Source organism: Megalopta genalis, unplaced genomic scaffold (assembly GCF_051020955.1).
Source record: "Megalopta genalis isolate 19385.01 unplaced genomic scaffold, iyMegGena1_principal scaffold0037, whole genome shotgun sequence".
NCBI lineage: Eukaryota > Metazoa > Arthropoda > Insecta > Hymenoptera > Halictidae > Megalopta > Megalopta genalis.
The window spans coordinates 1,969,075-1,992,529 of NW_027476106.1; the positions used below are offsets into that span (position 1 = coordinate 1,969,075).

The 23,455-nt window shown below is 43.2% G+C and overlaps 1 protein-coding gene and 2 long non-coding RNA genes across 4 annotated transcripts in view; 2 read left to right on the forward strand and 1 right to left on the reverse strand.

Annotated features, from left to right (window-relative positions):
• Positions 1 to 23,455, reverse strand: part of sano (CABIT domain-containing protein serrano) — a 141,502-nt gene that overhangs the window by 7,616 nt on the left and 110,431 nt on the right. The window lies entirely within an intron of this gene.
• LOC143261142 (uncharacterized) overlaps positions 1 to 23,455 on the forward strand; it is a 35,470-nt gene that overhangs the window by 6,153 nt on the left and 5,862 nt on the right. For both annotated transcript variants that reach the window (XR_013035364.1, XR_013035363.1), the window contains exon 2: positions 11,674 to 11,816. This is a non-coding gene — a long non-coding RNA (uncharacterized LOC143261142). The remainder of the gene's footprint in view (positions 1 to 11,673; positions 11,817 to 23,455) is intronic.
• On the forward strand, positions 19,416 to 21,749 carry LOC117223115 (uncharacterized). The gene is made up of 2 exons (XR_004490846.2): positions 19,416 to 20,701; positions 21,263 to 21,749. It is a non-coding gene; the product is annotated as an uncharacterized LOC117223115 (long non-coding RNA).

The window sequence follows — 23,455 nt, forward strand, 5'->3', positions numbered from 1 at the left end:
GCTGTTCGTTGTACGAGGTCAGTACGTACGAGTCAGCAAATGCATCCTCAACTAAATGGGTGAGTTTCTTATCGATAATATTTTTCATATTTCTCTAAAAAACAAATCCTTTACGTACCTTAACGCGATTATTTATTATTAAATCAGCTTTGCGAATCATTCGTTGAATTCTGTTCGTACACGGAATTATTTAAATTAAAATATCATTTACGAACTTTGTTAATCTTCACTGTACACCTTGCATAAAAATTTCATATGGTACACATAAGGTGTCATGCACACCAGAAAATTAAAACGACTGTCACGGTTAAACTACATATTATTTCGAGTCCGAAAAATTAGTGAATATTCTTCAGACGTTCTAAAGTAAAGGTGAACAGCGTTTTTCTTAAAAATATCACTGTTATGTAGTTAAAAAAATCCGGAAAGTTCTCGCTTCGTGACTTGTTCAATACTTCGAACGCGGCTCGAGTCCGTCCCGACCTTCTGTCAAAGCCTCGTGCTGCGGACTCTCTCGCGGACCCTCTCTCTCGCACCGTCACCTCTCATTGGCCAGTGTTTTTCGTTAATAACTCGTAAACAAAGCCGCGGATTGCATTTTCGCAAAGGAAAAAGTTACTTCAAATGACCTCAGCTACCCCTCATTTTCGGCTGTTAAAATAATTGTGGGACACCCTGTATATATGACAACGATACATAGCGAATAAAATGTCACGTCAACTCGAAAACATTCGCCGTTAACAAACGGCCAAGATAAACATTGATCTAACCTCAGATTTACGATCGGCGAACGAAAAAAATAACCTCGGTATACCAGTTGTCGTAAAACTCGTATAAAACGATTTCATATTTCGTCGGGGCTGTTCCGGTGGTTTTTGCACCACGTGGACGCGCTCGTTCATACTGATTTCGAGCGGCCGGGAAGAGGCTACGGGGATCGTAGTCCGGATCGTAGCGGAGGCCGGTCGAAAGCCTGGAACGTCTTCATCAGGAATGTTTTATCGTACGAGCAATTAAAATCCCTCGTTTATTGCCGGCCGGTACGCAATACCGACGCGCGGCCGCGTAATAGCGTGCTTCTAATAACGGCGAGCCCGATGCGCGCGCCGCGCGGACCGGCTGCGCGTCCTCCGGAGCCGCGGCGCACTGGACAGAAAGAAACTGGACTTGCGCCCTTGCTTCTGGTGCATGCATAATTTTCAGTTTGATGCTGGCAGCCTCCCAACGCGCGGACCGTCCGGCTCTCGTAATGCCCACGGGTTGTCGGATCGGAGCCGCCGCCGCAGCGCCGCCAGAAACGAAGGAAGAAGCCTCATAACCTGTTCTTTTTCTAATGCTCGATTTTTCGGAATCGGCGCGCGCGGTCTGTAAAATTCAATTAATTCCTGTGAAATTCAATTACCGCAGAATGGCACCTGGCTGTTCGGGAAGATCGATCGTCGGGAATTGCTTGTATCGATTTATGGCGATCACGTTTTCGCGAATTTCTGACGTTTGGAGGGTTAACCTGAAAAGAGGAATTCGACGTTTTTCTCTGCGCATGCGCGATTTGGTGAAGAATTAGAGACTCGTGGAAATGTTAAATAGAGAGTCTCGCTTCTGTTTTCGGATTATTTGCGACGGTGAAAACTGTAAAATGGTGGAGAAAGGATACTGATTATTAGACCGCGGATATTTCAGTGGCGCGTGTACAGTGACCCACAAAAGTATTCGTGCACCTTTTAAAACGAAATAACTATTTTAAAGCTGAAGTAAATGACTTGAATTCTTTTTGTAGATGATAGAGGGCTCTACTAGACGATGACTGAAACGCTTTTATTCTAAATCTTGCTATTACTTGGAACGGCAAAGAAATAAAAATCTCTTTACAAAATTCTCTCTAAAAGAAAAAAAACACAAGGGTCTTTAATTTTTTCTTTTCATTCCAAGTAACAGCAAAATTAGAAAAAAAAGCTTTTTAGTCATTGTCTAGTAAATCGTCCAGATCTCTGTCATCAAAACAAAAAAAATTCAGTCATTTAGTTCAGTTTCGAAAAACGCATCGCGTCTTAAAAGATGCACCAACACTCATGCGAGCCGCCGTACTTACGAAGAGAGAAATGAGCGGGCAGAACGGCAAAAAACGCTCGGAGAGCATAAGTATAGCGTCGAATTACTTTTAACTCCGGTAGGGTAATCTCGTTTTTTTTTGTGCGCGTCCATTTGGTTTACTTTCGAGCGAGACCGTTTAATACATCTTATCCGATAAATATAAAGTTAATTATGCTCGAATGGAGGCCGAGGGCGATTGGTCCCGAACAATTAAAAATGAACGCGAACGTCCCGAGCACAAGCTCCCGCGCGTCTTGCAATTAACGCGGGCAATTTCTGTGCCGCGGATAAAAAGCCGCGCGTCCTATCGATTACACGGAAACTGAAAAATGTCTGTGCGATATCGCAAATATTGTAACCGACGCAGTAAACGATCCCATAAGGAACAGTTTACGACGGAGCGAAGCGAAGGAAGGGGGGCGATGAGGTGGAGGGGGAATAACAGTTCGGTCATTGGTGGGGGACGGCGGAAACGTAGCCGGCGCGCGGTTCGCTGAATTCATTCGCTAACCGGGGAATTGCGGTGCGCGCGCGTTGCGTACACCTGGCGGGAGCGTAACTGGAATCGAAATCGCGATTCCGGGTCGTTTCGACTCTCATTTGCCTGCGTTATCCGCGGCGGCGGCGGCGGCGGCGGCGGCCCGCTGAAAGCCCGACAGCGGCCCGCGGGGGCCCGAGAGCGCATTAAAATCTGCGATACGGCCGTAATTAATGGAGTGCAATGTTCTAAGTGAAGGGCTGGGCAGAGCCAAAAGGAGGAAAACGGGGATAAAAAAGACAATTAACGGAGGAAACCTCCGGCTGGGCGGGAGCGGAGCGGAGTGCGGAGAAGAGCAGGCGTGGCGTCGCGAGGATGAAAAAAATGGGGCGGGGTGTACGGTATAGAGTGTTTTTCTTTTCGTCGAGGTGTTCGAGACTGCCGGTGCCGCCTCGTTTCGGTGCACTCTTAGTGCCTATAAGTGCGCATGAAAACAGAAATATAAATTTTTCAATAGTTAAATAAACAATATAGGTTCCTTTTTATATCACTGTTATCGGTGGTTCGAAATAACATAAGATATAATAATAATGTCAAGGTTCTCTTTGTCATTGTAATACCTCAAACTATGATTAAAAAATTCGTCAACTTTGAACGCGCACAACTTTTGAACCAATGGCCTCCGCACCTTGGGACTTGAATTTTTGGCGTTTTCTCGACAAAATCTACGAGAATGTGCATAAAAGAGCCAAATATCTCTGGACCCCTAAAGTAAAATTTAACCCTTCCCGATCGTAGTTCGGAGCATAGAGATTCCTGAGGTCATTCGAAGCAACTTTTTTCTTTACAAAAATTGTCTCCGAGGCATCGTTAACGAGTTATTAACGAAAAACATTGAGAGGCAAGCACTCGGCTGGCGCGCGGCGGCCGAGCCAACGAGCGCGCGTAGCCCAGTTCCGCTTATTGGCTCGACCGCCAGGCGAGCGCTCGCCTCTCATTGGTCACTGCTTTTTCGTTAATAACTCGTAAACGAAGCCGCGGATTGAATTTCTGCAAAGGAAAATGTTGTTTCAAATGACCTCAGGAATCCGTCGCATAATTTTGGGACACCTTGTACAATATCTTCAACGTTCGTCCGAGACTACAAACACTCCACTCATTCCGCTGATTCTTATAATAACAACAGTGTAATTCGTGATTACGTTACAATGCTTGTTTACAAATTTCACGAACGAAAAAAAAATCGCGTCCCGGGATCTCATGCTCACGGCTCGGCGACACGCCCCTCGGTGCCCCGGCCCTCCCAGCATCCCCCAGCGAATTCGCAGCTGAGAATTACGAGCCCTCGAGACTGATCATTACGCGGCGAAGATTTAGCGCGGCTCGCGGCCCGACCGCTAAAAACCCGATCGGCCGGACGTTTTAATCAAACCCTCCCTCCCCGCACACATTTTTCCTTCCCCGGCGCAGTTTCCGTTTTGTTCCGAGCGCGTTTTTCTCCCGGCCGTTAATTTATTCCTTCCTGCTCGACCGTTTCTCCAGGATGAAGAAACACGCCGGACGGAAAAAGAGGACGGGGCTGCCGCTCCGCTGGGAGGGAAAAGATTGCAGGTTCGCCGGGAGAAGACCGCGACCGATCCACGCGTTTCCCGGCGATTTTTGATCGCGATCGGCGAGACTGCTCCATGCCTTTTTCAATTTCAATCTATAAGCTTTTAATTGCTCGAACGTTTAACAAATTCGCCCGTCACGGGCCCGACAACAACAAGTTCATTCGACAAATTGGAACGATAAATCACCGCGCCCCGCCGCGCCGGCGAAGAGATCGCCGATCGAGCCGCGTGATTTCCGATGGATGATCGAACGGAATGGGAGAAAGAAAACAAGAAAGAGAGAGAGAGAGAGAGAAAGAGACCGTGCGGGAGAGCAAGCGAGAGAGAAAAAGAGATAATAGAGTGCGAGCGAGGGAGAAAAATAATTAATAGAGTGCGAGCGAGAGAGAAAAATAATGAATAGAGAGCGAGCGAGAGAGAGAGAGCGAGCGGGAAAGCGAGCGGGAGAGAAAAAAAAATTCATAGAAATCGAGCAAGAGAGAAAAAGAAAATTAATAAAGAGCGAGCGAATTAATAGAGTGCTCGCTCGGCTCGCGTGATTTTTTCCGCACCGTTCCTCCCGCCGCCGAAGAAAAAACGTACGGCCACAGGCTCGAGACAAAAGGGAGCCCTCGGTCTCCGAGGTCGACTTTGGCAACAGTCATCGGACGCGTCCGATAAATCTCAAGGCGACTCTCCGCAACAATTCCGCCCCTGAGCACAATAATGCAGCCGGGGCACCGTCGCTCATATTTGCAAATTATTTATCACTCCGCCGGTAAGCGGCAATTACGCGAGTCCCGATGAAATATTTCACTCGGCCATAATTGTGCCGAACCCCGCGTGTTATACGCGCGGGACCCACAGCCCCGGCCTTGGCGTCGTTATTAATAATCGGCGGCCGATCGATCATGTTCGTCTGCCGCGCGGCATCGAAGGCGTTATAAATAGAAAACGGACAGAAAGAAACGGAATTCCCTTTTCTTTCCTTTCTTTTCGCGAATACGTCGCGATCGCGGTCGAACTGTATGTACGTTTCTTCGCCGAGGTGCACCGACGATAATTCGAATCGGAAATATCGAAACGCGAACATGAACGTTTATTATTGGTCGCTTTTGTTCACTGCACAGTACGCGGGATATTCGATTTAAACAATTGTCTTCAGTTTGCACTTTTACGCGATTCAGTTCTTAGGAGATTCGAGAACGTAAGTATTTTAATTTCGTAAGTATTTCCGTGAACAACTACAGGGTGTCCCAAAAATGTCTCGCAACCGGAAATAGTGGGTTCCTCGGATGATTCGAAGCAACTTCTTCCTTTACAACAATTTTCTCCGACGCACCGTTAACGAGTTATTAACGAAAAACAGTCCGCCAATAAGAATCGAGTACGGCTGACGCGTGGCGGTCCAGCCAACCAGCGCGCGAAGCCCGGATCCGCTCATTGGTCGCCTCGGAGAAAATTGTTGTAAAGGAAAAAGTTGCTTCGAATGACTCAAGGAGCCCGCCACTTTCGGATCGCGAGACATTTTTGGGACACCCTGTATAGTTTCCCATTCATTTTCCTGGGAAGACGGAAACGCGACGCGTTTTCTGTGCGGACACGGTTCGGAGAAGACCCGTCGGAAGAGGCTGGAATTTTTCTTGAAATCGTCGCGAACCTTTTTACACGGAAGATAAAGTCGTCCGGCAACCCAAGCCACGCACGTTCGAAAGTTCGAACAAAAACTTTTCCGCCGTAGTTCTGCGCCGCGGGTTCGCACAATGGGCGTGCACTCTGCACACGTTTATCTTTTTCGGTGCCGATGTGACCGGTCGCCTGTTTTCGCGACGTCATTTGCCGGCGAGGCATTCTTCTCTCGCTCTCGACGACGAAGAAGAAGAAGAAGAAGAAACACGAACGAGTTCGCCGATGTTCGACTCTCATATCGTAAAAGAGTGTCGCAGTTTATTCCTTGTAATAAAATGTTTCGTTCAAACTGAACAGTCACGGCACAGTGTGCACCCGCGAATTCAATGAAATAATTATATAAATATATCATAAATATGACATAAATTGATTAATCTAAAGAAAGAACGTGTAATAAAAATCTGTGAAACGAAATAAGAATTGTACGTTGCTCTGCGACTCGGACGAAACTGAACAACACTCGACGATTGGAAACTCGAGGCGTCGCAACAGACCTTTCGACCGTGGCGCCGCCGAACAGCCGAAATCAAAACAAAACACTCCAGACGACTCACACGTTGACTTCGAACAAAAAGTGACCTAAAGAGGTCGCTAGAAAGTTGACTAAGCTCTCCAACGTTTATCCTGGAAGACGAATGAAAAATTGCAGGCACGCCTTTTCTACAGTTTTCTACAGTTTATTTTCCGGTTACTCGAAATTTTCAATGGTCCATAATTGACCTGGCGGCTCTATGCGAGAGTGAATAAAAAAGGTACAATAATAAGAGTACAATAATTAATTTATAAATAATAATAATAAAACGGTGTTGCAACTCGTACGGTTTGTTGGTTCGAAAAGTCTCAAATTGACCAGGCGGCACTGTGCGAGAGTGAATAAAAAAGATATTATTATATCTTATTATTATATTATTATTATTATTATTATATTATATATTATATTATATATTATTATTATTATATTATTAAGATATTATTATATCTTATTATTATAAGAGTACAATAATAAATTTATAAATAAAAATAATAAAACAGTGTTGCAGTGTTCGTTGGTTCGAAAAGTCTCATTCCGTTGTATTTTGTCCCTGGATCCGACGATTCTGCACGCAGAGCGAGTCGACGCGACTCGACGAGGAGGAACAAAGCGTCCCACACGTTGCAGGTATCATCGTAGTCGTATTCATACTCGGATGTAAGGGCAGCACGGCACCGGGGACAATAGCGAGAGCCGTATTTTTCCGCTGCGCGGCGCGTCGGCCGATTGCAGGCGTGCGTGTACCTTTGCGGCCACGCGTCGACATTAACAGCCAATAAAGGACTTCCTTCGCCGGGGCTCGGTGTATGTACGCGCGTGCGCCGAACGGCCCCGGCGGCCGGGGGAGATGGGTTGTTAAAACACTTGTCGACGGATGGCGGCGGTTCCCGAAGACAATGGTAACGACTCATTGACGCCTAGAAACGAATTATCGTCCGTGGAAAAGAACCGCAACGGGGCAGCAGACACTCGCAGCGAAGCGGTGTTCGGAAATGTATTCCCAGCCCGTTGCCGGGTTCATTAAATCTCTTTTGTAGACACTGCTCTGTCCTTACGGAGTTCATCCATCTTCGACTTAACGCACTCCGACGGCGAGGTCTGTCTCCCGGGGTCGTCGAGCGTTCGCCAGAGGTCGCGCGCGTCGCGCAGCGCTCGATTCGCCGGACAAGAGACGATACATTGGATGCGTAAGAAGATCGAGAATGTCTTGCGTCGTGAAATATTATTGGAGGAAATGTGTTCGTGAAACTGCTCACAGTTTTTGCCGTGCGTTGCGATTTGTTGGAGCTTAAAGCTTCAAGCTCAATGGAAAATAAATTACTGTATTTCTTCGATCGCGCGCCATTGGCGGAATATGTTCTACTTTAACCTGGATTTGTTTACAAGCATGTTAAATTCAGCACTGTAGAGTTCCATGCAAATTCTGGCGGACTGTTCAATGTTGCATAATATTTGCACAGGGTGTCTCAAAAATGTCTCGCAATCCGAAAGTGGCGGGTTCCTCGGGTCATTCGAAGCAACTTTTTCCTTTACAACAATTTTCTCCGAGGCACCGTTAACGAGTTATCAACGAAAAAGCAGTGACCAATGAGAGGCGAGCTCGGCTGGCGCGAGGCGACCGAGCCAATGAGCGGAACTGAGCTTCGCGCGCTGGTTGGCTGGGCCGCCTCGCGTCAGCCGTACTCGATTCTTATTGGCGCATTAGAAAACATAAATTTCGGACGTCTTAAAGACGCGTCCAGGTTAGATCGCAAGACGTTCGTACTTAAAAATGGCCGTCTTTGAGACGTCCTGCGCCATCTGGATCGCAACTGCGAAAAGAATTGTACGGCAAGGTTATGTCAAGTGGTTAAATCGAACGGAAAAAGTCTCGAGTAATTTAGTACGATCGCGGGTTAAACGTTTCAATTTGGAAGGCTTACAGCAGCGATCGTTACTATTCGATAAAGTAACTCCGGTCTGCGCCGAGCCCGGAACAGATTATCCCTGAACGCGCGTATACTATTCGGTTGTACGCTAGAGCGAGCACAGGCTGTAACAAACGAGGCTCTCGAACCAATTACGTTCGTTTCAGCACGCTCCTTTACACGATAATAACAAATGGTATTAAGTTAGCAAACATATGGTCTATTTAACGTGAAATATTTATTCGTGCTTCTGGGATACACGCTCTCCATATTGAATATCTATTAGACATCCGAAGAGCATTCTGTATATGAGCTGTTTATTTTGAAAGTGGCATAAGTCACTTTACCGTAATGAAAAGTGGTGATTTTTTTTAACGTTTATACGAAATTATTTATACTGAGAAAAATATCAGTATCCTGAGATAACAGATACAAGTAAATCTTCTCGAAAGTTAGCATCCATATTTTTAAACGTGTTCAAACGCAAACCCTTAAATATATCGACTTAAAAACAAAGTGACTTATGCCACTTTCAAAATAAACAGATCAGCTGTGCAGGTCATCAAACATTGTACGAGGTCAATGCACTATCCTGCACACATTTCCGTGCATGAAGTTGATTTACAACTAAATGGCTGAGTTTCATATTGATAAAAAGCTAATTTAATAAATAATAATCGTGTTAAACAAACATATCCCTTACGTCCTTTAACACGATTATTATTTATTAAATTAGCTTTGCGAATCATTCGTTGAACTGTGTTCGGACACGGAATTATTTAAATTAAAATATCATTTACGTACTTTGTTAATCATCACTGTACACCTTGCTTAAAAATTTCATATGTTACACACAAGGTGTCATGCACACTAGAAAATTAAAACGGCCGTCAAGGTTAAATTACTTACTATTTCGGGTCCGAAAAATTAGTAAATATTCTTCAGACGTTCTAAAGTAAAGGTGGACAGCGTTTTTCTTAAAAATATCACTGTTACGTAGTAAAAAAAAATCCGGAAAGTTCTCGCTTCGTGATTTGTTCAATACTTCGAACGCGACTCGAGTCCGTCCCGACCATCTGTCAAAGCCTCGTGCTGCGGGCTCTCGAACTTCGTGCCGTCACCTCTCATTGGTCAGTGTTTTCCGTTAATAACTCGTAAACAAAGCCACAGATTGCATTTTCGCAAAGGAAAAAGTTACTTCAAATGAACTCAGCTACCCCTCATTTTCGGCTGTTAAAATAATTGTGGAACATCCTGTATATACAGGGTGTCCCACAATTATTTTAACAGCCGAAAATGAGGGGTAGCTGAGGTCATTTGAAGTAACTTTTTCCTTTGCGAAAATGCAATCCGCGGCTTTGTTTACGAGTTATTAACGAAAAACACTGGCCAATGAGAGGTGACGGTGCGAGAGAGAGGGTCCGCGAGAGAGTCCGCAGCACGAGGCTTTGATAGAAGGTCGGGACGGACTCGAGCCGCGATCGAAGTATTGAACAAGTCACAAGGCGAGAACTTTACGGATTTTTTTTACTACATAACAGTGATATTTTGAAGAAAAACGCTGTTCACCTTTACTTTAGAATGTCTGAAGAATATTTACTAATTTTTCGGACCCGAAATAATAAGTAATTTAACCGTGACGGCCGTTTTAATTTTCTAGTGTGCATGACACCTCGTGTGTACCATATGAAATTTTTATGCAAGGTGTACAGTGAAGATTAACGAATGATTTGCAAAGCTGATTTAATAATAAATAAGGGACGTAAAGGATTTGTTTATTAGAGAGATATGAAAAATATTATCAGTAAGAAACTCACCCATTTAGTTGAGGATGCATTTGCTGGCTGAAATTCATGATGTCAAAGGGCACTGACCTTGTACAACGTACAGCTGATCTTTCACTGCACTGTCACTAAACACTGATCACTTAATTAATCACTGATAATCCGAATCACTTGTGGATATTTAAGAAAGATCACTGAGACTCGTTCGCGGATAAATCGTTTATTCGACGCGTTCGTTCGGAAGTCGACGTTTCACTGCCAAAAAATCGAGGCCTCGACCGTGGGCCCTTGTCGTTCGTCTTTCGGCCGTCCGAGGAAATAACACCCGATACTATTTTCTTCGAAGCGCAGGATACCGCCAAATGAAATAAACAAGATATACCGAGACGTAAACTGTGTCCGACCCGCTGTCACCCTGCGCTCTTAGAACGTAATTAATGGCCGTGCGAAGAAAATGGTATCGAGTATCATTTCCTCGGACGGCCGAACGAAGAACAACGAGGACCCACAGTCAAGGCCTGAATTTTTCGGCAGTGAAACGTCGACTTCCGAACGAACGCGTCGAATAAACGATTATCCACGAACGAGTCTCAGTGATCTTTCTTAAATATCCACAAGTGATTCGGATTATCAGTGATTAAATAACTGATCAGTGTTTGGTGACAGTGCAGTGTAAGTGAACTTCGCAAATAACCATACCAGAGGTTCCACCGACAGTATCCCTCGAATGTTGCGGTCATCGACCTGGGATCAGCTGTTCGTTGTACGAGGTCAGTACGTACGAGTCAGCAAATGCATCCTCAACTAAATGGGTGAGTTTCTTATCGATAATATTTTTCATATTTCTCTAAAAAACAAATCCTTTACGTACCTTAACGCGATTATTTATTATTAAATCAGCTTTGCGAATCATTCGTTGAATTCTGTTCGTACACGGAATTATTTAAATTAAAATATCATTTACGAACTTTGTTAATCTTCACTGTACACCTTGCATAAAAATTTCATATGGTACACATAAGGTGTCATGAACACCAGAAAATTAAAACGACTGTCACGGTTAAACTACATATTATTTCGAGTCCGAAAAATTAATGAATATTCTTCAGACGTTCTAAAGTAAAGGTGAACGGCGTTTTTCTTAAAAATATCACTGTTATGTAGTTAAAAAAATCCGGAAAGTTCTCGCTTCGTGACTTGTTCAATACTTCGAACGCGGCTCGAGTCCGTCCCGACCTTCTGTCAAAGCCTCGTGCTGCGGACTCTCTCGCGGACCCTCTCTCTCGCACCGTCACCTCTCATTGGCCAGTGTTTTTCGTTAATAACTCGTAAACAAAGCCGCGAATTGCATTTTCGCAAAGGAAAAAGTTACTTCAAATAACCTCAGCTACCCCTCATTTTCGGCTGTTAAAATAATTGTGGGACACCCTGTATATATGTTATTCCATAATAATAAGTTCATCACCGTACTAACGTTCGTTCTCTTCACGCTCCCCACCAATCGCGCCTCTATTGGTCCTAAATCTAATAAATCCTACCGATAATGCAGGCCACGAAATTACCTACCCAACGTTGCAAACGTATCGAATCATTGTTGCAGCTTCGAATCTCTGCCGATACCGATCGCAGCCACGAAGTTGCGAGCCTGAACATGAAACACGGCGCGGTATGTCAGTGAGCAGCAGTCTAATTCGACGTGTTCGACGAGGAAAAACGGCGAGCTAATTTGGCGGACGATATCCGGTAAGCATCGTTAAATTTTAACGTACGTTCGAAAAAGCGTGTCGCGCACGCAACGAGCATGAAATTCTTGTTGCCGGGCGAGCGTCGTTCGACGATTCCGGCGCGCATGCGCGCCGGCGGCGATGCGTACGGAAGGCCCCCCCGTGGAAGATTTAGAAGGGGAGCGGAAGATTTAGAAGACACGCGCGAAACTCGGGCGAAACAGGTGAAAAGACGAGGCGGACGGTGCGGTGGTGGGGGGGGGGGCGCTTTGTTTGCGAACCGATGCGTCACGCTCGTTTGCGCTAGTTTACGCCAGTTTACGCCGGGTTTACGCTAGTTTGCGTCGGTTTACACAAGCGATATTATGTTAAGTCCGGTCTTTACGAGCAGCGACGTGTCCCGGCGTGATTGGCGAGCGGATGGGGCCACGGTTTCCGAGCCGGCCGCGATCCCAAAGCGAAGTGTGCTTCCTTTGAGACGACCCTTGACTAACAATAAGATATGACGGCCGGCTCTCCGCTGCCAGGCTTGAAGGGCTCTGCAAACGATCGGCCGTTGAACCGCGAATGTTCTTGAAATGCTATTCCTAGCTGCGGGGAACAGGGACCGGCTCCGTGCGCAAATTTAACTGGCCGGATAATATCCTTTTCTTCGGACGCGCACACTGGTCGGTTACAAAAAGCGGGAGAAAGTCAGTGTTTTAAAAATATCGTCATTATATGCATCATTTATTCGCTAGTAGTCGATTAAATATATTATTTGCTATATATTATTATTACCATAAGCTATTAATACTATATATATTACTATATATATTACTACATATTATTTACTATATATTTACTATATACAATTATTACTATATATTATTACTACTATCTACTTACTACTATATTATTCACTATGATCTTTGTTTTTTATACAAAGTAGCCCATTTTCATATCATTTTAAATTTATATCATCGTACACAATTGTTTCGTTCTTTGGCAAATTATCAACAAATTATAACAAATTTCTAGCTCTGTTTTGCAATCTTAAACGGAGCTTCTACGCTGCCAATTTTTGTTTTAAAGAAAGATAAGACTCGATCGTGTTTAAAATATAAACTCTTAATTAAAAATGGAACATGTTTAATTGGATATGATTGAAAAAAATATGAGCAACAGGAAAGCGTGCTCCGGCGTAATTTAAGTGCATATAAAATACATCAAACTATGTCACTTAATTAAAATAAATGAAATAACTCGAAGAAAATTATATTGGATAAAAATTGGCCAACTTTGACTGACGACAACTCCGCGATAAATCATCGTAGAATGATGATTTTTCTCCTAAATTCAAGCTCGAAGTCTCCACTTTAAGATCGTGTTTCCGGATTTCAAATTCGATACACCGGAACCACAATAACCCTTTAAATGCGAGACTATGTTTCTCATACCGAAAATTGAATTCATAATAAAAGATTTGCAACGAGGTTCCCCAGCAATCTAATATACGGCCGATTTCCATGTGCATCGACCGGAAGAATTTTTCGTTCCATAAAAACCAGAAGTCTACGTAATACTTATCAGTTTGGATGCACGCCGGTGCACGTGCACTTTTCGCAAGGGCAGCTGAGGAGAGCGCGGTGGGCATTTCTGTACAAAGGCCAGCGACCTGGACCCGTTCGCCGGGCCAGGCTCCGCCAGGGGGCCCCGGACTGGCCCAAACTTTCGGTAATGAACCCATTGTTGTACCCGGCATCGTTCATCATGGCCGAGAAGGCCGCGCTAGCGAAACTGTTTGCCGTACGACCGCGGTTATATTCCGCGGCGCTGTTTCGAATAATTTTTTATATACTCGGAAATTCTAGAAAATTGTTAAATAAAAATTGTTGAATAAATTTACCGAACGATCGACTCGTTTAAACACCGTCTAAAAGCAGATGCGTCGTGCGTAAGAATTTTAAGATAGCTTGAGCTGTCTTTTTGTTTTTTAATTTTATGTGTAGGAAAATATATCGAACTTAATTATTTCATTTCCGGTCAATTATTATTAGACCGCGGATTTTTGTGCAAAATAAAAATTCTCCAAACTGATTGGAAGGCACAGGAATAAAATAAACGTAAAGTGTTTTTCTTAATGATTTAGATAAGTCGAAGATAGTTAACAACATTATTTAATTCTTCTTACGCTTTCACAATTTTATATTTCAGGTAACAATTCTTGCAATAAATGTATAAAATTCGCAGTCTAATTATTATATTGCATATATATATATATATATATATATATATATATATATATATATATATATATATATATATATATTATAATATTATTCCATAATAATAATAATTTAATAATAATATTATACTTTACTATATTATATATATTATACTTATTATACTTATATATATATTATATTTATTATATTATACTTTAATTATTTTGATTATAATATAATAATAATATTATTATAATATTATTATATATATTATAAAATTTCTATGGATTAATTACAAACATATACCAGTTGACCAGTGTTTTGGCCTCTTGTTCATAGGAAAATATAAACAATTTTTTGAACATTCTGTTGCTGAATAATGATTATTAAAACATTTTAACTCATCGTACACATAATTTTGAACAAATCCGAAGCATTGACTTTTTTCAATTTTCTCCATCGGCAACTGTACAATTATTTTCTGCCCCCCTCCCCCCTCTTCATGGTTCCACTAGGTCGAACAGGTCGAAAAGAAACGACCCGGGTAATATTCGAATATGTTGCACACTTGCCGTCCAACTCGTGCAACGACCCGGCTCGCGGCCACGGCCTTGTTTCCCGATCAGAGGTCATGCAGGAAGTCCTTTCGCAGAGTTCATACCCATAAGTTACCACCGCGGCCTTTGTCGCGGTCCCATGTACCGTTTCCCTACCCATGTTATACTAGCCGGGCATACTAATACGCGGATCCTAGTTAAATCTTGGCTGACCGTGCGCGCGCCTCCGGGGGACTCTTATCGGCGAATGAAATTCGTGGGAACGGAAACCGGGACTTTCGATCGGGACTAACGATAACCGCGAGCAACATTGACTTTCCGATGCTTGTACGCTTTTTAAACCTTGTCTTTTTTTTTCTTTTTCGAGACGAATCGAATCGGATCGACTTTCTCGCATTTGTTTGTTTATCCTTGGATCGCGACACGAGGCGAACTCTGTTTGGAATTGCACGTGTACGATATACCGTGTTGGGATAAATCAATCACGTTTTAGTCGAATTTCGTAATTAATTTAATCGTTGTGATTCAATTGTACAATTCGAATATTATTGTTTAATTCAATAATTCAAACTCTTCGGCTGATTCGATTGCCAGTATTTTGTTTTTTCTAATCACGAGTGTGATTTAGATACGATTTAATTGAAATACGATGTAATATTGAAATACAATTCAATTTAAATGCAATGCAGTTGATATACAATTTAATTGAAATACACTTTCGTTGAAATAGAATTTATTTGAAGTACAAATTAGCTAAAATGCAATTTAATGTAAATACCATTCAATTGAGATACAACGTAATTGAAATTCAATTTTAATTGAAATATAATGTAATTGAAATACGATTTAATTGCAATATTATGTAATTGAAATACAATTTAATTTAAATACAACGTAATTGAAATTCAATTTAATTTAAATATAATGTAATTGAAATACACTTGAATTGAAATACAATTTAACTGAAATACATATTGATTGAAATACAATTCAATTCAAATATAATGTAATTGAAATACAATTCAATTCAAATATAATGTAATTGAAATACAATTCAATTCAAATATAATGTAATTGAAATACAATTCAATTCAAATATAATGTAATTGAAATACAATTCAATTCAAATATAATGTAATTGAAATACAATTCAATTCAAATATAATGTAATTGAAATACAATTCAATTCAAATATAATGTAATTGAAATACAATTCATAAGATTGCAGTCCAGAACATCGAAGAAGTGAGACATATTTGTACGTTTTTCTTTCACAACCCTTAATTGTTGTTTCCTACCTAAAGCAGGTATTTTCATAGTTACACTATATATATAATTTAGTGCATTTTTGAATCGCAAGATTCATTTTCACACGCACAAAACGAACCGACAATACATAACCCATACAAAACGATAAGCCCTATAAAATAGAAACACCATAGACGAGACAAACAATTTTGGGACATAAAATGTTGAGATCGCGCGGTGTGCAGAGCGGCGTAGAAAAGTTCAAAAAACGTCGAGGGAATAAAACGGTTCCAGGTATAGCCAACAAATTGGTAGACGCGGCACAACACAACAAGGTGTACATTCCAGCGCCGCGGTGCGGCGCGGCGCGGCAGTGCCAGCGTGAAACGATCACGCCTCACGCAATTGGCAACAACAAAGTACCGGGCGAGATAAGCGCGATCCCGGAGTAGAAAACGCTGTTCGAAGGTGAAGATCGAAGGGCACGGGACGCGTGCGATTCGAGCATTCGCCCGCGATAGGATAATCGGCCTGTGTGGAAAAAGAGCCCATGGTTAGGCGACCCGTGGCCGACTCGACTGTGGCTCCCTCGGCTCTCGTATAGTACTCTTCCATAGTACAGGGTGTCCCGAAAATGTCTCGCGATCCGAAAGTGGCGGGTTCCTCGGGTCATTCGAAGCAACTTTTTCCTTTAGAAAAATGTTCTCCGAGGCACCGTTAACGAGTTATCAACGAAAAAGCGGTGACCAATGAGAGGCGAGCTCGGCTGGCGCGAAGCGACCGAGCCAATGAGCGGAACTAGGCTTCGCGCGCTGGTTGGCTGGGCCGCCTCGCGTCGGCCGTACTCGATTCTTATTGGCGCACTGTTTTTCGTAGATAACTCGTTAACGGTGCCTCGGAGAACATTTTTGTAAAGGAAGAAGTTGCTTCGAATGATCCGAGGAACCCGCCATTTCCGGATTGCGAGACATTTTTCGGACACCCTGTATGCTCGGCACTCGGCGCAGGCGCTCGACCGCACGCGATCTGGGTCGACCGATTGCAACAATGCGCTTTGTGCAACGCGCGAAGGGAGGAAGGCATGGTCGACATATGCACCGGGTTACCTGGTCGTTCGCCTACGTGCACGTGCCGCGCAGTTAGGCTGTCCGCGGCTCTCTCTCTCTCTCTCTCTCTCTCTCTCGTTCCGTGCCATTTGTTCCTCCGCGTTTTCCTTCGGCTCTCTCCGGAACGCGTCCCACAGCGGTCTGCCGGAGCACCGATCCATGGCCGAAAGTCAATTTTCCAACTTTTATATTTTATAAACGATTGCTTATTTTTTCTTTTTTTCTTTCCTAATGGGTTCACCGGTCGGAATGCAATTGTGCCGCAGACGTTATCGACCGAGCCATTAAACGAATGGTACGATTGGACGACGATAGGAGCGTCGAGAAAAGGTGTAGGCGATCGAGATACAGTTGTGCGGCGCGTGTCAAGAGTAAAGCCGCGAGTGAAAGTAAGGTTATGATAGAAAGAATAAGATCAATTATCGTTAAAGTGTTGTTGTTTCATTGGTTTGCAACCGAATCGAACTGTGAATATTCTTTATGAGAAATAACGTTTTGTTTTTTCTTGTTAATTGCACTGTGGCTAATTTCTTGGTAAGCAACATTTACGACATCGCGGAGCTTTGAGAGCGAAAATATTTGCTCGTTCGAACGGTTCTGTAATATGTAGACTGCGGATTTTGTCGCATTTGGGAGAAATATGTGTAGTACAGTCGCAACACAAAACATTGCAGAGAGTACAAAGATTTTTAAGAATGATGCTACATTATTTTCAACCTATTAAATATGTTAAGAAGGAAGGTAACCTACAAAGTAAACTGTTATTATAACTATTATTAAACTATTGAACTAGATTGTCATATATAAACGTACATACACATGTACACAGTACAAAAGCCGTTATCTTTTAATAATATAAATATTTAGTAAGGACAGTCTGCAGGAAAATTCAATCGAATCTGCACAGAACACAAAACATTGCAGAGAGTATGAAGATTTTTAAGAATATTGCTACATTATTCTCAAACCTATTAAACTACTATTATAACTATTATTAAACTATTGAACTAGATTGTCACATATAAACGTACATACATATGTACATAGTACAAGGGCCGTTATCTTTTAATAATATAAATGTTTTAATAAGGATAGTCTGGGAGAAAATTCAATTGAATCTGCACAGAAGCGCGGGTATTACTTACGCCAACCTCGCTGTGACAGATACATAACCTATAACACATAACCTGAGTTAACCTTTCGTTAACGAGTTATTGACGAAAAACAGTGACCAATAAGAATCGAGCACGGCTGACGCGAGGCGGCCCAGCCAACCAGCGCGCGAAGCCCAGTTCCGCTCACTGGCTCGGTAGCCTCGCGCCAGCCGAGCTCGCCTCTCATTGGCGCACTGTTTTTCGTTAATAACTTGTTAACGGTGCCTCGGAGAAAATTTTTGTAAAGGAAAAAGTTGCTTCGAATGACCCGAGGAACCCGCCACTTTCGGATTGCGAGACATTTTTGGGACACCCTGTAAATACATATGCGCTTCTTTATGTTACGCTTTCTAATGAAATTCGTGCTTTTAGTTAAAATTAAAGAATAATAGCTATAGCTCCAGTTGTCAATTTATTGGCATAAAAGGTTTCATTTTCTCTGTCGAGGTTCCTCCTTCATTGAGAAATCGCGGTGATACCTGTACTTACCCCAGCATCGGCGATCGGCGAGGTTATGTTGTTTTCTATCGGCGTGATTCAGGATAATCGCGAATTCCACGAGCAGGGAAGCAGCCGAGAAAGGAGCCTGTCGTGGTTGGCCCCGTTGCGCAATCAGCGCGGAGCAGGAACGAACGGGGGAAGGGGGGAGCGGGATCTCCCTCGAAATCAATTAGAAAGATGCATTGCACCGACGCCAATTAAGTTTTCCCCGGCGACAATGATGAATAGCGGTAGGCGTTTATTGCGGGCAACGCGCCGATTATAAAGGTCATCGAGTGAAAGTACCCCGGCCAATTAATACCGATCGATGCCGCGGCGATCCACTTCGATAATAATTGGCGTGCTCGCGCGCGAAAATCCTTCCTCGTGATCCATAGGCGCGCGACTGCGCAACCGGTGCGTGACCGTATCGCGATCTATCCTTTTCCTTGCACGCCCTCCGAGAGGATGCCTCGCGCGCACGTCGCCTCGCTCGATAATAATTAACCGACCGACCGCGCGGACTTTATGCATTTATGGCGTATCGATCATTCTAATCCAATCCTTTAATAACGAACAATTTTCTCGCTCGAACAATTTTCGACGATTCTTCCGCATACCTTCCCAAAGTTTAAATTGTTATATTATTACAATATTATTATTATTATTATTATTTATATATATTATTATTATTATTATGTGATATTATTGCAAAAAGATTTATACACGATACATAATAAAATAATAAAATAATAAAAAATAATACAATAGCATATAATAGCATAATAAATAATAATAATAATAAAATATAATATAATAGCATATAATAGCATAGTAAATAATAATAAAATAATAGCATAATAAGAACTTATACAGGGTTAATTTCGTCTAACTGTGAGATATTTCTGTGCAGTGAAACATCTCGTTGTTGAAGTTGCAAAAACAATGTTTACAACAAAAGCAATTCGACAATGTTATCATTCATACAATGGCGGAGGATAATTCAAGGTCATTCTGATCTTTTCAAAATCATGCCACACATTTTCATATTATACTCCAGTAATAATTAATAGAAAAAGTTAATTGAAAAAATTCCGATCTTCGGAACGTCATATCTCATTACAGAGCCGTCCGAATGAGCTGATACTTTCGATTTCGAAACTCCGAAAGACCGTAAACCCATTAGAAGAAAAAAACAATCTTCGAAAATATGCATCAATTCGCGGGAGGAAATTTTATTCGTCCTGCGAACGGTTCACGGTGCCCGTAAACGGATTCATTCAACCCCCACAATCGCGGCAATTTATTCCCGCAAGAACCTCGGGCCGGAACGAACGCGGTTTCTTTCCGTAGAAAACTAGCGTATATCTCGCTCGGCGCTGCGCTGCGCGGCGCGGCGCCATGTTTTTCTCCCCCCTCCCCTCCCCGCGCCACGGCCGGGCACGCACAAGAAGTTCGATCCTCCTCGCGTTTTCACTTTCGATTCGTTCCACTTCGGGGATCGTTTCCCGGCCAGGGAAATCGGTGGAATTTCAGGGAATCGAACCCGGCCGAGCCGAGCGACGGCCACCAGCGGCTGCTTATTTTTCCGCCGCATCCCTCTCGTTCGCGAGAAACGTAATCGAGGTTAACGATAAACACCACGCTGCTAAACGTTTGCCCGGCTGGCGAGTTTCCTGCGCGGCCGCGGCGTCTCGGCGTGCGTGGCGCTGCCGTCCGCCGCGGCACGGCGCTGCTGCGGCGCTTCTGCAAACCGAAACGGAAGCGAAGGGCTGCAATTACAGCGTTCGTTCGTTACTTTTCCCGACTGTGGCCAGAGCGACTATGTACCTCGCCGGTCGATTAACTGCGAGCTTTGCCGTTCCGGCGAACGAACGAACGAATACGTACGCGGCCTTCTATTTATGTACCGGGTGGTCCTCTGGTTACGGCAGGTCCGGCGTGCCGACATTTTTCAGAATCGGAATAATCGAGAACCGAGTCGGATCGTAGCGGCGTTAGTCACGTGTTCGGACGCAGCCTGATTCAGGACATCGAATGTGATCGCGCAACGAACCGCAACTGAATATCACAACCGGATAAAAAATGAAACGAAAATATGAATCCACGTTGCAGATCGCAGACTCTGGATAAATGGAGGAAAATAAATAAAGTGAGCATCACTCTTAACCTAACCACAAATGTTATTTCATTTACTAATAATCGTTGGAAGTTGTTGTGTTCTACTGTTGTTGTATATTAAGTAAAGAAGCATCGAACTACATGTGTGTATATACAGGGTGTCCCAAAAATGTCTCGTAATCCGGAAACGGCGGGTTCGTCGGATCATTTGAAGCAGTTTCTTCCTTTACAAAAATGTTCTCCGAGGCATCGTTGACGAGTTATTAACGAAAAACAGTGCGCCAATAAGAATCGAGTACGGCTGACGCGACGCGGCCCAGCCAACCGGCGCGCGAAGCCCAGTTCCGCTCATTGGCTCGGTCGCCTCGCGCCAGCCGAGCTCGCCTCTCATTGGTCACTGCTTTTTCGTTGATAACTCGTTAACGGTGCCTCGGAGAAAATTGTTGTAAAGGAAAAAGTTGCTTGAAATTACCCGAGGAACCCGCCACTTTCGGATTGCAAGACATTTTTGGGACTTCCTGTATATATATGCGTTCTAGTCATTTTCTACAATTGGCCACGTTTTATAAATGAAAATCTGTTGAATTCCTAGGTGCACGATTTTAAGTGACAGTCACTGCAGAGAGAAATAAATGGAGAGAAATAAACGGAGGGAAATAAATACAGAAAAATAAATATAGAGGAATAAATATAGAGAAATAGAGAGAAATAGATAACGCGGACGCTTCCGCCATAAATGGTAGAAGATCAGAAGCCATTCCTCGCGGTGGATCGAGCCGGATCCGTTCGGGGATACACGGACAGTTAATTAACGCGCTCAGCTTCCGGCGGCGAGGGGCGTATCGCAATTTGTAACAGCGGCAGTAATTTAACGATAAACAGTTCTTTTTTGCGGTGAAACGGTGAACAGTTGTCGTTAAACGATTCGGCTTGAAATATCTATCGGCATCGGCGCACCGCGCAGTATCTGGTCCAAAAAGCTGCCCATGTATGTAATACGGTTTTACAATAATCGTCCGTAGGATGAACAACTTTCATTGTCCGGGCTATTGGAATATATGAACAACAGTGTAGCAGTATTATTATTCTTTATATTATTTTTATATTACTTTATTATTATTATTATATAGTATATATAGTATTATTAGTCTTTTTATTATTATACTATCTATTTATTATACAGGGTCATCATCATATTTATATCAACAGCCGGAAATTGGGAGTACTTGAGATCATCTGAAGCAATTTTTTCCTTAGCGAAAATGCGATCCGCGGCTTCGTTTACGAGTTATTAGCGAAAAACCGTGACCAATGAAAGAGGCGAGCTTGCCTGGCGCGCGGCGGCCGCGCCAGTGGGCGTAACTGAGCTTCGCGCGCTCGTTGACCGGGCCGCCTCGCGCCGCGCGAGCTCGCCTCTCATTGGTCGCTGCTTTTTCGTTAATAACTCGTAAACGATGCCTCGGAGAAAAATTTTGCAAAGAAAAAAGTTGCTTCAAATCATCTCAAGAATCACTCCTTGCTGGGTGTTAACATAATTATGTACTATAAAAGTATCTTCTAGCTTTCTTACTGGCAACGTTAACGTTAAATATCTATATATGTCTGTGCCAAAAAAAAACGGGTATCATTGAACGATCGAAGCACGGCAGAAGCCGCGGGAACGAATCGACGATGCTTTATTTCCTCCGAAAGGTTGGAGATCCTTGATCGGCGCGTCGTGGTACACGCATAGATAGCGGATCGGCTCGGCTCGGCTCGGCTCGAGTCGGAACCGAGCGGCGCTGAACGCGTCCGCGTATTTGCAAATGTAATTGCCCCGGCTCTCCGTCGGATCGGGATACACGGGCCATTTTAAGGGGCGATACGAACGCGGCCAACGATAGCGGATGGGATTATTACGGTGATTCCTTGATCGGCGCAATTAATAGGTGGATCGTTGGCGCGGGAAAAGGCGGGAGTGGATCGGCGCGCTGCGGTCGATTCCTCGATCGAGAAATGGGACAGAAATCGTTGGCGACTTGAAAACTCGTTTTCGTCGACGGCTCGCGAAACGAAGCGTGCATTATTTCTCTGTCAAGCGTAACACGTCGTTATTGATCTATACATTATTTTTTTATTTATTGCTAAATCCGCGAGGCTTGGTTAAAATGAGAGGGTCTGGTGTTATGCAGAGAATAGAAATTTCTCCCAAATTCGCGCTCAGATTGTTACAGAAAAATAGACAAAATTTAGGAAGAGGACCTCGTTTTTATAAAATTGTTAACAATCAGTTATAAACTATAAAAATGAGTCGCTGAAAGAGAGAATTAGAGAGAATTTACTGTATATTGGTCCCGTTAATACCTTGGTAATTCAAGCGTTAATCCAATAGGCACCGGACGTCTTAAAGACGTCCATTTTACGTCCATTTTAGGTCCGAACGTCCTTAAGACGTCTTAAAGAGCGCGAATCACGGAGAAATTACTGTACTAGCTTATATAAAATAGAAAAGCGAGGCTTAACGCTAGCTATTTACGGAGCACAAAAAACATATTGCTTCATATCAGTTTATAAAAGCAACAAAAAGACATTTATTCTGATTTTTAACGCTCGTTAAAAATCATCGTAAATTAGAAGATGACAGTGTCCGGTCATTTCGACGGGTTCCGTAAAAAGAACTAGCGTTAAACATATATAATTTTTCAGTTGTCGCATGTTTTTTCGTTCCACGCTTTTTGCGTGGCAATCGAGCGCACAGCGCGCCGTGTCCGCGGCTCGCATAAATCCCGATCGTCGTTGCAAAAAA